Here is a 17,083-nt window from a genome sequence, read left to right on the forward strand (position 1 = left end):
CTCTCCACCCAGGGGGCTGGGCTGCCCTTCCCTATGTAAACCAGACATTTTGACTGCCCACCCTTTTTTTACCTTTGGCCTCCTGGCTGCTGCACCTGTTTTCCCTCTGTCCCCTCCCCCTTTCTTCACCTTCCACACATGACCCAGGTCAGCCCGGTCGTGTCCACTTTAGATGCTCCCAGATGTCTGTGCCTCTGGCTATGTTCTCCCACAAGTCTGTAATAAACTTTATTCTCCACTATACCTAGGAGCAGTCCTGTCCTGTCCTGTCCTGTCCTGTCCTGTCCGATCTTGTCCTTTTTATTTCATTCACCCCCTAATCTATCATTAGGACTTACAGATAAATATGGCTAGCTAGGAGAGAGAAGACTCAACGTAAGGGACTGAAAAACCTACAATAAGTCAGCAACATTAATAGGAGAAAAGTATGATATCAAATAGCAAAACGTCAGGACATGTGTAAGCACTGGGTTCAGAGCAGTGCATGGCACCTCATAGAGCCACCTTCTTATGGCTTTCTTTAAAGAAGAGCAAGGGAGGGAGAGAGATAAAGGAGAAAGAGAAAGAGGGAGAGCTGGAAGGGAAGGAGAAAGGGGAGGAGGGGGGAAGGGAAGGAAAGGGAAGGAACTAGAAGTTACTTTCTAACTGTTACAAAGTGGGGGTTTCAAGCTGGGCTTGGTGGTATATGCCTATAATCCCAGCCACCTGGAGGCTTGCTGGGATGATGGTGAGTTCAGGGTTAGGTTAGGTAACAAGCAAGAAAACTTTTGTTTAATAACAAACTTTCATCAATTTTGGTTTTTTGACCATTTTGTACATGTATAAAATGTATTGTTATTGGAATTTCTCCTCCCTGCCTTTCTACCCACCCTCTCTCACTGCCTGCCCACCGTTATTATTCCGTCTTCCTCCTGTAAGGTTCCCACATTCAGGTCTTATCCCTTACTTACTCCTGAGTTTAACAGGTATTATCTGTGTGAGCCTGAGCTTAGCTCATTCAGTGTGTGTGTGTGTGTGTGTGTGTGTGTGTGTGTATGGCGGTGTCACTGGACATGCTACAGCTGAGAGGGAACTGAACTATGAGAAACAAGAAAGGAAAACTCAGATCAGTGTTATTTCAAACTCCTGAAGTCTGACACCAGGCAGTTTATTGTAAGCATATTTAAATACAGTGCAGTTTGGGAAAAAAGCGTTTTCTGGTATAATATAATCCCTGGTACACAAGGAGGCATAAATATATGAAAACTCACTCAAAAGTACAAGTCATTCCTTCTAGGAAGATGGGTTCTAGGATAGGCTAAATGTATTAACTTAAGGGCCTAGGCTCTGGTGTGGTCTCTGCCTGAGATGGGATGGAGATCAAGCAGGCTGTAAAGGTCATGTGATGGCTCCCCTAAGGATGGGTTCTGTTGACTGAGAAACAACAGTAAAGGTAAAGCTATATAGAGGGGGAGTCTAGGCTAACCGTTCTGAGGGATTTGGATAGGTTCGGCTCTACAGGTAGCAGAGGTCACCAGGTCATTAACCACACCCACTGTATTAGTCAGGGTTCTCTAGAGTCACAGAACTTATGGTAGTCTCTATATAGTAAGGGAATTTGTTGATGACTTACAGTCTGTAGTTCAACTCCCCAACAATGGTCAGCAGCAGCTGTGAATGGAAGTCCAAGGATCTAGCAGTTGCTCAGTCCCACAAAGCAAGCAGGGGAAGAGCAAGTCTTCCTTCTTCCAATGTCCTTATGTAGGTCTCCAGCAGAAGGTGTGGCCCAGATTAAGGGTGTGTACCAACACACCTGGATCTGGATTAAAAGTGTGTACTGCCTTGCCTGGGCCTAAGCTTTTCATGGCCACTATGACTCAAGATCAGGATCACAGGTGATCTACAATTCTGGATTGTAGGTCATTCCAGATATAGTCAAGTTGACAACCAGGAATAGCCACCACACCCACTCCCAACCTTCTGAGTGGAAAACAGGTTTTTTCCTTTGAAAAGACCACTCCATGTGCTTAGCATTCCTGGTTTCCCTGGTGATCTGTGGGTACAAGGACTTTGTGTTCCAACACATTGGGGCCTGGCGTGCTCCTTGTCTTTGGTGAGTGCACAACTGAAGACAATGACTATTCCTCCCTCAGAATCCATCAGTACCCATCAGCCAATAGTTTCAGCATGGGTAGGTAGGGGCATCTCTCAGATCCATATGAGGTACAGGGAATGTGAAGAATACAAGAGTTATTAAATGTATACATATTTTTTTGAGAATTTCATGAATGAGTACCATGTTTATAATAATAATAAAAAAGAGAAAGTGGTCATGACATTGAGAGGGAATGAGGGAACACTCAATGAGTTAGAATGGAGAAATTATGGGTCTTATCAGTTCTTTAATTTGTCAGATTTTTTTCATTTGTTCACAATGTTTAATAGCCCTGCGGCAAGTGTTAAAATCAAAGGTTTATTTTCTTCACTCAAAGAGCTTGCATTGTGCTTGAAGAGAGGCCAACAATTGCTCTTCATAGGGGAAGTGCTGGTCAGAATAGAAATGGGGAATGCATGCAGAGAAACATTATGTATCTGGAGGGTTAACATTGTCTCAACATAGATTCCTGGTTGTCTAGGATAACTCTGGTATACTGTGTGAAATGAACTGACCCCAGATATTCAACAGTATCTCTACCTTTTGTCTGATCATTTGTCAACAGTTTGCATTTCTTTGTCCCAGGGGCATCTTGTTTGCTATAGACTCTCCCTAATGACCTACCTAGATGATGACTTGGAAACCCAGGAGGTATGTGCGAGGTTTGAGCAGTGGATGCAGGTATAGGGGGGCAGACCATGAGTTTCCTGCCATCAGGGTGAAAGATCAGCTGCATTGTGATGATAAAATAGAAACAACTTGAGTGCTCTGTGGTTTGAATGAGAACAAGACTCCATATATTTGAATGGACTCATTCTCTGAAATTGAAGAATTGAAATACATTTTCCCCCTCTAAGATGTCTTGATTATGGTATCTCTTCACAGCAATATAAAAGTAACTAAGACAGACGATGGTACCAGGGAATGGGCTATTGCTGTAACAGCCTGACTATATTGTTTTTTGGAGGAATGTAGAGGACTTTGGACTAGAAAGGCAGTTGAAGACTGTAAGCAGAGATCAGAAGCCATCCTAATAGGATCTTGGAAGATAGTAGTACTGGGTGTGTTGAGAGCCGACTTTTAGCAGAAAGCGACTATCAGCTTTGCAGCCATCTTGAGCCATATACCCTGACATGAGACTTGTATTACAATAGCCTACAACAGCTGAACACACTCTGATAACATCTTGCTTTAGATACCCAGGACTTTCCTTGGGTGTGTGAGATTAAAGGTGTGTGAGATTAAAGGTGTGTGACTTAAAGGTGTGACTTAGAGATCAGATTTAGAGACAAGACCTAAGGTCATGACTTAAAGGCATGACCTAAAGGCATGGCTTAGAAGTGAGACAGATAAAAAGTGAGAGGCAGACAGGAGAGTTCAGAACAATTTGGAGTAACAGAGATTCAGACACTAGGAGTAGGAGTAGACATTAGACACTTGGAAGAGAACAGAGGGAGTACAACTAGAAACAACAAGGAGTACTACTAGGAACTAAAATGAGTACAACTAGGAACTAGAAACTAGGAACTCAAGACTTGGGACTTAGACTAGGAAGAGAGACTGAAGAATAAACAGGATTGAATCACACTCTGTCTGGTCTCCATTCCTTGTGTCCATCCTCACTCTCTCTCTTGCTGAACCCTGACCCACAGACCAGAGTGGCAGCTTGGGCCGGGAAGCAGTGGCCGCCAAGCGTGGAGTGGAGAGGGCTGCAACATTTTTGGCGCCCAATGTGGGGCTAGTGCGGTTCTCAACATTTTTGGCGCCTAACGTGGGGCAGCCTAGGCCCCAACATTTTTGGCGCCCGAATGTGGGACTAGTGCGGTTCTCAACATGGGTGCAATGTGAACTATAGAGATCTAGCTTGAGATTTCAGAGGGGAACAATATTAGCAACTGGAGACCATTCTTGTGATACTTTAACAAAGAATGTGGCTACCCTTGTCCTGAGAACCTGCCTCAGGCTAAACTGAAGAGTTGAACTAACCTTATTGGCAGAAGAGACTTCAAGACAGTTTAATGTTGACTCTATCCTGTGGCTATTGGTGACCAAGGTGTATGTTGAAAGAGATAAGGAGAGGCCTGGTACAAATGGAATAAAGGAAGTGGTAACCTCAGGTCGAGACTCCATCCACATAACTTACAACTTGTAATAAGAAAAAAATACTGCAATAAAGGGAAGCAATAAAGCAAAAGCTTATGTAAATGTAATTTGAAGGGACCATGTTTCATCCTTTGCAGGCATCAGAATGTGTCAGCATTGGCCATGGGGTTTTGGCTTTAGCACCATGAAGGAGTAAAGGGGTTGTGAAATCTTCCTCCATGGTTAAGGAAGCTCCTGTGGACGGGCATGAAGGATGTCCCTACATGGAGGTCTGGACAGGCCTCTGCTTGAGGCTGTGAAAGTGAAGCCTGAATTGTGTTGGAGACCCTGAGATTCTGAAGATGTAGTCATGGAATATCTGACAAGAAGAGTTGCAGACAGGGTGGAACCAGCCCAAGGGAAAAGTGTGCTGAGATCATCAAAGTGGGAAGGCTGGAGCCATCTAAGCCCCTTGACATCACACACGGAGCTACAGGGGTTGGAGTTTGTCCTGCTGGGGTTCAGTCATGCTTTGGTTCAATATTTCCTCACTATGTCTGCTTTCTTCCCCTTTTAAATGGTAATGCATATGCGGTGCCATTGTATGTTGGAAATATGTAATTTGCTTTAAAAATTGGAGGGAGGGGTTGAGACAGAGTCTTTCTACACAGTCCTGGCTGTCCTTGAACTCACAATGTAGACCAGACTGGCATTGAACTCACAAACATCTGCATGACTCAGCCTCCCAAATTATGGGATTAAAGGGATCTGCCATCATGCCTGGCTGTAATTTCTTTTTTTGCTTTTATAGGGGTTTACAAGTAAGAAATTACATTAAGTCTCAGAAGAAACTTTGGACTTTGAAACTGGGTTGAGACTGTGAAAGAGTATGGACTAAATGCATATGAATATGGACTAAATGCATTTTATATCATGGTGTGGCCACAAGCCTGTGGGAGCCAGGGAGTGGAATGTTGTGGTTTGAATGAGAACAGTTCCCATAGGTTCATGTATTTGAATGCTTGTTTCTTAGTTAGTGAAACTGTTTGGGCAGGATTAGGAGGTGTGGCTTTGTTGGAGGAAGTATATCCCTGGGGAAGGGGTTTGAGGTTTCAAAAGCCCATGCTAGCTTCAGGCTTTGTCTCTGCCTCCTGCTTGTGGTTTAGCTGTAAGCTCTCAGCAGGGCCATGTCTGCTGCTGCTGCTGCCATGCTCTCATCATGATGACCTTGGACTCTCCCTCTGAAGTTATAAGCCCTAAATAAACTCTTTCTTCTAGATATAAGTTTCATTGGTCATAGTATCTCAGCACAGCCAAGAGAAAAGTCCCCAACCCATTCTAAGAGGCTTTACATTGTTGTGTGTGTCTTTTTCCTCCTCTCTATTGCCATCTGAATTTTTCTCAGGTGTTAATGGAGAACACTAGTTCTCAGATGCTGTTAAGATGCTGGGAGATACTCTGTGGTTAAAGTACATGGCAAATGCAATTTATATGCATAGCCTGGAAGAGGTGGTGTGTGATTTGATGTGTGATTTTTTTTCCTTAAGAAATTTCTAGTTTCTATTTTAGTATTAGAACTCTGTGACATCACTTTGAGATACCAGGGTTGGGCAGGAAACAGATTGGGTGAGTTGTGGAGAGTTTAATTAAATAATTTACAAAGTTGCAGGTAGAATTTAGTGAACTTCCAGGCACGCTGCAGTGCCCTGGAGCTGGCCGAGGGGAAGCATCAACACTGAGTTCTGAAGGGGTCAGAGACAGAGCAGCTCTCACCTGTGTAGGGCACTTCAAGGAGAGGCTCTTCTGGTAGAAGTGACAAGCCAGTCAAGCAGCCTGTAATGCCAACTGGTCTCCTGCTGGTTCCAGAGAAGCCTGTGGCTTTAGGCACATGGCTGCCACTCTCAGGAACAGAAAGGGCGGGTGCCAGCTATAAATAGTTAGAGATGGATTTGTTGCAGAGGAAAACAGCCTTTAGCTCTTAGAACTTTTAGAAATTGCCATTGGAAGCGATTAGGTGACATGCCTGTGACTAAACGTCCCCCAGGTGTTCTTCCGTTCTATATTTTGGAAAATAGAACAAGAAACAATTAACATTAAAAATTTTTTAAAGGACAGGAATTGAGCGATATAGTTCTGTAAATTCAAGATCAAAGGCTGCTATGGTTCAACTCTGCTTTGGTTCAAAACAACACATCCCTTCCTGTTGCAGGTGGTGGTGCTATTTTGGGAGGTGTGGTACTTGCCTGGTGGTGTGTGGCCCTGAAGGTGGGACCCTAAGGGTAACCATTAGACTTCTAGTCCCATTCTTTGCTTCCAGATCTGTCAAAATATTCAAACAGGCAGCTTCAGTCTCCTGCTGCCCAGGGCCTCCCCGCTCTGCTATACCTTTCTTGACTGAATTCTCAGAAACTGTGAGCCGAGTCATGCAAAGTCAAGCCTGGAGCTGCTTCTGCCAGGCAGTAACCTCAGCAATGAGGAAAGTAACTGATACGAACTCTAGCAGATACCATGTCTGTCTGACAAGAGCCTCTTTCTTGGATCATGGGGAACATCTTTCTGTCCTGTCACATTGCAGACTTGGGTGAATGGGCTTCTTTGGAATGATGATGGCAATTCAAGGCAAGGTTTCTCTGTGAAGCTTTGGCTGTTCTGGAACTCACTCTGTAGACTAGGTTACCCTCAAACTTACAGATATCTGCTTGCCTCTGCTTCCTGAGTTCTGGGATTAAAGGCATGTGCCACCACCGCCTGACTCTGTGGGATTATTTTTATCTGAGTTAAGTTATATTCATTTATAATGAACAACATGGTGGTTTGACATATGTATACATTGTAAAACATCTAAATCAGGCATAGTCTTATATGTTTCTTGTATTAAAAATCTACTCAGCAATTTTTAAATATCTTATAGTCAATTATCTACAACAAATTTCTTGAACATATTCTTTACATGTGACTTAAATGCTATATTCTTTACTGCCCTCTTCCCAGTCCCTTACCTCTCAACAATGTTACCGGGAGAAAATTGGGGTCCTGTTGCCTCTATCAATATAAAAAGTTAAAAATCAAAATCACCATCTACTATGATCTGATTTCCCACTAGAATGCCATTATCACACGCTCAAAGGCACAGCCAAGGCAGAGTGGGAGGGAGGAAGTGGGTGATGGGAGCAGAGCATCCTGGCTACAGTCCTTCTTCTTCCATATTGATGGGATTACACAGTCACCGATTAACAGAAGCCAACGGTATCACTTCTGCTCCAAGGCATTACAGTAAACACGAGCTCCTCTGTCCCTGTACTGTGGATGCAGGTGAGGCATTGGAAGCCGTCTGGAAGCACAGCTGCCTTGAACACATGTTGTGAACTATTATATAAACAAGAAATGAACTACTGTGTACAAGCCACAAAGCATGTGTGTTTCTTTGATTCCATTGCTCACTAACCTACCCAAATAATAAGATCCCATTTCCAGTGTTAATCTCAAACACCAATCATTTTTATATGTGTAAATACCCAGTGTGGTAGCAAGACAAATAGCTCTTTTGTTGGTGAAACAGTAGAGGCATAAAGACATTTGTTAGTCTTGCCTACAAATACTGACTAGGAAAATTTATTGAAAACAGTTTATGAAATCATTATTTGGAGAGAGTATTCATTCATGCATTCAACAAGTATTATCTCAGGTTAGTATGTGGATCGTAAGAGAAATAGATAAGTACATTTTAAGGTTAAATTGCTACAGTATTTGTCACTTATTGAACAATAGTGTATCAGCAAAGTACATAATAGTAGGTGAAGGATAATGGTCACTAAGACTGACAGAAACCTGTGGGTTTATGCTGGGTGGAAACTTCCCTTGGGTGAAAGTCCCGAGTTAGGTGCAGGGTCGTGGTTAGTGTTAGGACAGGAAAGGGCCATTTTGAGTGGGTCTGAGAGAGTGAGGTGTTGTAAGAACTGTGTTCTCTTCATTTAAATTCAAAGTCAAGGAGGCTGAAGGGAGATTTAAAATCTCAGTACAAAGAAATGATAAATATTTGAAGTGACAGCTATGCAAATTAGTCTAACTCGATCACTACTTAGATACACACAGTTGAGATTCGTGGACTGAGAACTGAAGAACAACTGTGTTTCTATTTCTAAAAGTCAAGACCAAAAAAGGCAAGGAGGTGAGGGTTGTGGCGGCAACAGAAGAGTCAGAGGTGCGCTGGTCCTCTCAGGCCACTCTAGTAATAAGGTCCCATAGACCTGGTGGCTTAAGGGATCCCATTCTTGAGGCCCCATTAGATTCAGTTTGTGAAGAGGATGGTGCCCAGGCTTTGGACAGTCTTCTGCTCTGTCCTCAGCAAGGGTGGGAACTGGACCGATCCTCCCTCCTTTTTGATGGGCATCAGCCTCATCAAGGGACTCCACTCTCTGGGCCTCATTTAAGCCTAAAAACTGTTCAAAGGCTGCATGGAACATACTCATGGGGGTGGGGACTTTGGAGATGTAGGGGTTGTGGGGGACAGGGATCAGCACAGGCACTTGGAGGAGACATTAGTAATCACCCTGTCACAGAGGGCGAAAATAATGGACAAGAGCCAGGCTAGAGTGAGCGTATTCCAAGTAGAGAAGAATACTGAGAGTGAGGTGGAAGGGTTAAAAAGCATCTGTATCAGTGTTGTGAGGCCAAATAAACCACCAATCAAGGAAGCCCAAAGATTCCGTGTCTTGAGCACAATTAAAAATTTGTTTCTTGTTTATACAGTGTCTCAACACGTGCTCAGGCAGCTGGAAGCTTTTGCTGAGTTCTTGGGGTCGCCTTCCTCAGAAACACCCTCCAGTGAGGCCCGGTTGGAGGTCTGTGTGTGAGGAGGGAGGGGAGACAGGACTGTAGGTGGACTATAGGTGGACTGTAGGTGGAAAGAAGGATGGGAAGCCCCCAAGAGCAAGAGGGAAAGGCTTGGCAGCAGGATCATTTGAAGGCTCTAAATCCAAGGATAGGCAGAGAGGTTAATTTTCTTCAGGAGTGTGTTTCTTTATTTTAATGAGTAAGAAGGATGGATGGAGACAGATTTAAGCAAATGTATGTATTTAGAATCAATAAGATAAAGCAGAGTGTGGTGGCATGTATCACCTCTGTGTCTGAGGCACTCCGAGGCAGGAGCATTGGAAGTTTGAAGCTAGTCTGAGTTACACAAGTGAAACCCTGTCTCAAAATAACAAGAAAGTTTAGAAAGTCCACTTTCTTTGATATATTGAGGCAGTGTTACCAGAAGATAGAAGGAGGAGCTTCGGGAGTGAGGAGACTCTAAAGAAGCCTTTCTGTATACAGTCATGGTATGTGTCTCCAGTAGCCTAGGTGTGCTTTATGAGCCCCTTTGTTGATCGCAAGCAATTAGATTATGCTTTGAAAACACTTTCATTTAAAAACCTCTGCGTGGAATATGACATTGGCCAAAGACAAGGAAGTAGGCTTCAGGCAAAAATCTGACATTAGTCTAGAACAAAGAAATAATTTCAGATAGAAATCTAAATCTTAGGCTAGAACAAAGAAGTAATCTCAGGCAGCAACCTAAATATTAGACTAGAACAAAGAAGTAATTTCAGACAAGAATCTAAATTTTAGGCTAGAAAAAGGAAGTAGTCTTCAGACATGAAAATGACTTTGGGCTAGGACAGGGAAGTAGGCTCAGATACTTTGGTCATCCAGATAAGCCTTTAGAAACAGTGATCATGGGAGTGTTCACATAACTGGGTTTAATGCCTTGCTTTTTCTTTGACTATTTGTGTTTATTGTATTGCTTGCTCCTTGACTATTTGCATCTATTGTATTGCTAGACCCCCCAACCTAGATCTGACCTTAATACTTGCATGTAATTAAAATGGTATAAAAGCATAAAGGAGGAGGGGGGATAGGGTAGGGGGTTCTAGGGAGGGGAAATGGGGAAAGGGGATGACATCTGTATTATAAATAAATAAAATATCCAATAAAAAATAAAAAAGGCTAATTTAAAAATGGTATTTTTTAAAAATTTAAAAAATCTTTGTTTTATTGTTTTTATCTTCTTGAGTTCTAAATAAATATTATTTTATATTAAAAAAAATAAAAAAAATAAAAACCTGTTTTTTTACCTCGAGTGTTTGTATCTACTCAGTGTAGATTAAATCTGCATTTTGCTGTTTTTTTTATTCTGTATTCTTTTAAATTGAGTAGTTTAAAATTTTCATTTTATCTTTTATTGTTTATTGATTATACTTTTATTTTTTATCTGCATGGTGATATTGTGTTTTATAATGTGTGTCTTTTAAGATTTTTTATTTTATTATTTTATGTGTATGGGATTTTTTTCCTGCATGTACAGTGTGTACCAATTGTGTACCTGGTACCCATGGAGGGCAGCAGAGGACATGGATCCCTTGAAGTCAGAGTTACAGGTGGTTGCATGGCACCATGTGGGTGCTGGGGACCAAGCCCAGGTCTTCTGCAAGAGCAACAAGTGCCTTTAACCAATGGGCCATCTCTCCAGCCCCTCACCTCCTTTCTTAGTGACCCTGGCTGCAAACTTAAGGAGTTTCTGATGCTTTGAATGTGAGCACCTCATTCCTAGACTTGGCCACCCTGTTGTGTTTCCTGTCTCCCTCCTGCCTCCACCCTGGAGTAGGCCTCCCAGTCAGAAGGCAGGATGGCAGTGGCTTCATCTCATTGTTCCATTCTTAGAGGACCCAGTTCTTGTTCTGAGGATCACGGTATTACTGTGCAGGTGTCAGCCCATCATCTGACACAGTACATCTGAGCATTTTGTCCAATTTTATATTTAGTTGTTCCCAAAGTATTGTTCTGATACCAGTCCCTCAATCATGACTGAACAGGAAAGTCTTACAAATTTACACCTTTTCTGATTTCTTGATTTCATGTTTTAAATGTCATTCCATCCCCCCAAATTTGCTTTGAGTATTACAAGTGATGCTGAAGAATGTTGGGGAGGGTGAGGTACTTTGTTTAGTTATTTGTTTGTTTTGAGGTACTGTCTTGCTATGGAGCCCATGCTGACCTCAAATTTGCTACCTTCCTTCTTCAGCCTCTCTTGAGCTGTGTGACCACAAGTGTGGATGGACCACACACATAGTGACATTAGCATTTATAGATGAGCAATGCAATGTTTAGTGCCTCTTTCTTTTATATAACAGAAATGTGTAAGAATTAGTGATGGTGTTACATTCCCAGATCTTAAAATTAAGATATAAATTACAAAAGCATCTTATTTCATATACTTCACATAAAAGGCATATGAGGTAAACTATACATTTATAAAATGTAAACAATAAACATAATACAAAAATAAATTATTAGGTGCTAATAAAATTGGGTACCTCAAAGTAATTTAAATATACTAAAGTTTTAAATAAAATGAATGGCAAACTTATAATAAAATAATATTTGATTATGAAGTCTACATTATGAATATGTTAACTTAAAATTTAGGCTGGGAATGTTGACACTTGCCTCTAATCTCAACTTGGGAGGCTGTGTCAGGAGGATTGCAAGCTCAAAGCTAGCTTAGAGTACATAGTAAAACGCCATCTCAAAATCAGCCAGTCAGTCAATCAATCAATGAAAGTAGAGCTGTCACTTCATGCTCTATGTGATCTTTTAAGATGTTTTGCTCCTTGAAGAAGACAGGATTCATAAGAGACTCTTCTTCATCTTTTATTTTTCACAGAACCAACACATACTTCAGGATCATATAGCGTATAGCAAATACTGAGTTCAGGAGGTACTGTTGCAACAGAAAAAAAATTACAATCATTTTAATTAAAATTTACAAAAGGCCTCTGGGAATAGGCAAAATGTGTTAATATTTCAAAAGAACATGGTGCCCTGTAGCTTCTCTGAGCTACTGTCCTCTGATTGATTTTTAATAGCTAGCATTAGAATTTTAAGCAAAACTTTGTGGATGGAGCTTATGTTCAGTGTTCATGTATTTTGATTCATCTTACAATTTCCTGGATTAGGAAATGTCCTGTCAAAAAAGGGTTTTGGGAGGCTGGAGAGACGGCTCAGCACTAAGAGCACTTGCTGCTATTGCAGAGAACACAGGTTTGGTTCTCAGCACCTACATGGTGGCTCACAACCACCTACCTGTATTTCTAGTTCCAGAGGATCTGATGCCCTCTTCTGATGTCTGAGGGCACTAGGTATACATGTGGGACACACACATATATACAGGACAAACAGCCATACACTCAAAATCATTAATAAGCTTACAGTACTTTAAAGTTTCTGTTTGTATTTCGAGAGAGTCTCACTCTGTAGCTTACAGGCTGATATCAAACTCCCTGTATAGCTAAGGCTGACTTAAACTCCTCATCTTCCTACCTCCACGTCCCAAGTACTAGGACCACAGGCTGTGCTGCCATATACAGTTTATGCTGTGCTGGGATTTGAGCCCAGGGTCTTGTGCATGCTAGGTAAGCACTCCACCAACTGGGCCAAGAGAGACATGTTCCTTGGTTTGAATTGATGGAGCGGCATGCCGCCTGCCTCCTGAATCTATGCTCCACCTATTGTTTTTACTGTCTTAGGGTGATACAGTGGCCCTCCTAATGACACTGCCCCTTTGCCTCTCTGAATGGATCCCAAGATCTACAGTGTGTGCCCTCATTCTACCTGGACACCTGCCCCTCTCTGGCCACCCTCCACATCAATAGCTGTCTCTTAGGCTCTGCCTCTGGTTCCACGTGGCTCTTTGGTCCCTCTATCAGGTGCACCTTGACCTTGAGTTGTCATCTGCCTTGCTTGGTCTTCTCAAAATTTCATTCTCTTGCCTTTTTGGTAAATCCTTACTTGACAGCCCTCTTTAAAACTTTGACCTTCCCTTTACATTTACGGAATTAATGAGATAGTTGTGGTACAAACAACACAGACAGATCCCATGGACTCTCCACCGATTTTCCCCGTGAGAACAGTTTACAAAATCATAGCAAACCATCACAAGGAGGAGGATGTTGGTTAACCCTCCTGACTTGTTAAGATTTTCCAATTTAGTCTTTAGGTTATAATGTTTTTTTTTTTTTTTTCTTACAGTCCTCTCTGTGTATATCTGGGGTATTGCCATGCACCTGGGATGCAGGCTCCCCGAGGAGGTTCCCCAGGAGGACTGCACCTGGTTTTGTTCACAGCATTGTTTTGACCTTGGGCTGCCACAGCAAGCATCACGTAGTCTTTAATGTTAATGAGCTGAGAATGAGGGCTCAGCCCCAACACTGGACTTTGAGAGAGGGATGCAAGCGATGCTGCAGAAATCTGGCCTGCCCACCATTTTGTGCATTCTGCCATTTAAAAGGAAGATGTGGGACTCTGGACCTGGATATGCTGGTTTGGTTCGTAGGGTCTGTTGGCATCAGGACTCACCGCTGAAGCACTGTGGAATTTCAGTTCTGCCCTGAGAGGAGCCTTTGCTTTCCTGTCTCTTTCTGGGTCTTAGGCAATTAGAAAGTGGATAAGCTGACAAACGTCTGAAACCTTGAAAACAACCTTCATTTTCACTTTTATTAACATGCAAGTGTTATACCGAGAGGCACAAATTAAAACATGTGAACCTGTCATTAGCAAAATGATCCGATGGCACCATGCAGGAAGGGAAGCGCTCATTTAAATCCCCAGGATTTCCTGTCCTTGCGTGCACAACTAAACCCTCATGGTCAATTCTTGCAGGATGTTGGTGACAGAGACTGGGATGGAAAGGTATTTTTGAAAGACTTGCGAGAGTCAGCGCAGGAGCTGTTCTTTGACGCCCTCGAGGGACGCAGAGGAAGCGAACACCAGAGCTTGGTGCTCTGTCAAACCTTGATTGCAACAGATAAAATTTGCTGACACTGGACAAATGATGAGGAGCTCAAAGAAGACACACAGTATGTACGTATGTCGCCTCCGGGGGACGTGTGACACATTCAGTTGATGTGTGTGTGCTTTGAGCAGCAGCTTGTTGTCCCGGGCTCTCACAGGCCCTCTCACATGGCTGCTGACAGAAAAGCTGACCTCCAGTTTCTTCTCTTGACAGCTCCAACTGCAACACTGGGGCATTCAGATAGAAAGGGTTTGCCAAGCATAGGCAGTGTTAGTATCTTTTTTCTTATTTCATTATTTCTGCAGAATTCTGTAAACTGCTGGGGGCTTTGTCAAGACAGCTCCAATGTGTTTTGTACTCACAGAGGCTGGAGTCACGATTAATCAAAATGACACTTCCCCTTGACGCCTGCTTTACTAAAGATATCTATTGTGATTTATCTATAATAGCAAAACTAAAGTGCGTTTCTAAAGCTTTCAAAGTACATGGTATGTAGAAAAAGGAGAACACAAAATTATTTATTCATTTGGATGTATTTATAACATTAAATATAATATATATGGATAGCTAAGGAATTATCAATACCAGTATGTTTATAATAATGGAAGGACAAAATATCCTTCTTTTTTTTTAAAATTTATTTTTTATTGGATATTTTATTTACATTTAAGATGCCAACCCCTTTCCCCATTTCCCCTCTCTAGAAAACCCCTATCCCATACCCTCTTCTCCTTTTTGCTTTTATACAATTTTTTAAATGTTAACCAAAGGCCTTATAACTTTGGTAATGCTCAATATCAATCAGAAGTGTAACCCAATACCCAACCTAGATATATCAACTACTATCTTTGACTGGCGGAGACATGTGAACATCTGCCTCCATGTCTGCCCCCCCCCCTTTTTCTCTCTCATCCTAGCTCCTCCTCTTCTTCTCCTCCTCCTCTCTGTACTCCTCCCACTTTAGCTCCTCCTACATATTACCCTTCCTGTTAAAATAAAACTTTTCTCTCAAAATACAGTTAAAGCATAACTATACCAATTTATGTCAGTAAAGTGCAAGATAGACCTAATACCCAGTCCATCATTTTGTTGACTAAGCAGAACCTCTGTCATCTCTCCTAAATAAAAGACTTAGTTCTGAACCTGGCTTTTTTTTTTTTTTTTTTCTTGGCTTTAGAATGAATGTCAGCTGAAAACCATCCTCTCAAATGTTTTCTCTCAAAGTAAATAGCAAGGATTGGCTATGAGACTTTAAGTTTTCAACCCCATCAGAAATCCAGAATGACTGAGTTAACTGAAATTATGGGAAGCACAAAGCATAGCTTCTAAAACATAGCCAATTTATAGAGACTGCTGAATTCCTGGACAGTCCCTATACTACAGAATGTTGGAGCATCCAATCTTCAGCCTTCTGGCCCAGAATCATCTGACAGACCTAGTGATGCAGAATTATTAAGGGCTGATTACTCTGTCTTGGCAGATATAATCAGTCAACTATTCTGCAAGTGTGTCCTTTTCTGGACAGTAATTTGTCTGTAGATGGAAAGAGGCAATTCTTGCCTAGTGGCTGTCTCACCACAATTGGAATAACTCCAAAGATGCTCAATTTCTTCTTAGAATCCAATACAGGAAGCTGCCAGGAGCAGACAGGTCTCTAATCAAAATGAACATTAATACAGAAATGTTTGTAACATCAATTCTGTGGATTTCTGATGTTTTGAAAACCAACTATTTATGTAAGGCAATCTGGACTGTTGTCTGTTAACTCCTCTCAGCTTTTTCTAAAGAAAATATAGAAAACACCCTAACAATAAACTCAAAGCCATGAATTTGCTATAGTCCCTTAACTCACAGTCTAACCATCTCAAATAAAGTTTAAAAAGTTAAAGAAGGACTGGATCTAAGTCTTGTATTCCTAAATGTGTTATACAGGCGCAGTGCCTATGATTGTAACAATATTCATCTCACTTTTATATTAATAAGAAGCTCGTACCAATGAAAACCTTACATTTGAAATCAAAGTAAATTTTGTACCATTTAAGAAATTATAACTTCATCTTAATAACAATTATATATATTTCTACCAGTAGGTTATGGCTATGCAATAAATCCTAGCTAATCCTCCCTGTTCCACCAAAACCACTACTTTTCCCTAGAAAGATAGCCCAATATTAACCACCTCAGTCCCCAAGCCCAGGGAATAGGGGTGCCGACTCTTCATTAACTTCTTCAAGCTGATTATGGGTGTTGAGATATTAGAAGAGGGGTTGGGGGAAGAATAAATTGATAAGCCTCTGACACTGTGTCTTCACTGCATCCAGCTGAAATTCCAGGACATCAGAGATTCGAGCAGGTGTGCTCAACTTGCCTGATGAGTAGATACACCAAGGCTATGTATTCTGCAATGTACAATTCTCAAAACAAATTTTAGTATCAAGATAATTGTTTGTTTGAATTCTGGAATCTAGTCTTCTGGCGGCCTGCCTCTGTCATGTCTAATCCATATAATTCTGGGAGTTTCTATGAGGGTGTACTACCACCATCCTCCCATTTTCACCTCCCTGCTCTTAAATTCCCCAACACTAGGGAATCTAAACTTTCAGGCACCAAGGCCCTCTACTTCCACTGATGCCTAACCCCTTACCCCATTCCCCGTCCTCCAATTACTATGAGGTTGTGCTCCCACCATCCTCTCATTCCCACCTCCCTGCTCTTGAAATTTTCCAACACTAGGGAATCCAAACTTTCAGGTACCTAGGCTGTCCACTTCCACTGATGCCTGGCAAGGCCACCCTCAACTACCTATACAGGTGGAGCCATGAGTCCCTCCCTTTGTGTTCTCGGGCTGGAGATTTTAGAATGACTACTCCAGCTTGTTTCTTAGGGCCATTTGCTTGAAAAATTGTTTTCCAGCCTTTTACTCTAAGGTAGAGTCTGTCTTTGTCACTGAGGCGGGTTTCCTGTATGCAGCAAAATGCTGGGCCTTGTTTATGTATCCAATCCATTAGCCTATGTGTTTTAATTGGGGGATTGAG

At 41.9% G+C, this 17,083-nt stretch overlaps 1 long non-coding RNA gene across 1 annotated transcript in view; it reads left to right on the forward strand.

The window, feature by feature from the left end:
* The window catches only part of LOC143443854 (uncharacterized), a 161,586-nt gene that overhangs the window by 51,735 nt on the left and 92,768 nt on the right, over window positions 1-17,083 (forward strand). Inside the window, exon 2 of the long non-coding RNA XR_013113170.1 lies at window positions 13,916-14,116. This is a non-coding gene — a long non-coding RNA (uncharacterized LOC143443854). The remainder of the gene's footprint in view (window positions 1-13,915; window positions 14,117-17,083) is intronic.

Source organism: Arvicanthis niloticus, chromosome 11, assembly GCF_011762505.2.
Source record: "Arvicanthis niloticus isolate mArvNil1 chromosome 11, mArvNil1.pat.X, whole genome shotgun sequence".
Lineage (NCBI taxonomy): Eukaryota > Metazoa > Chordata > Mammalia > Rodentia > Muridae > Arvicanthis > Arvicanthis niloticus.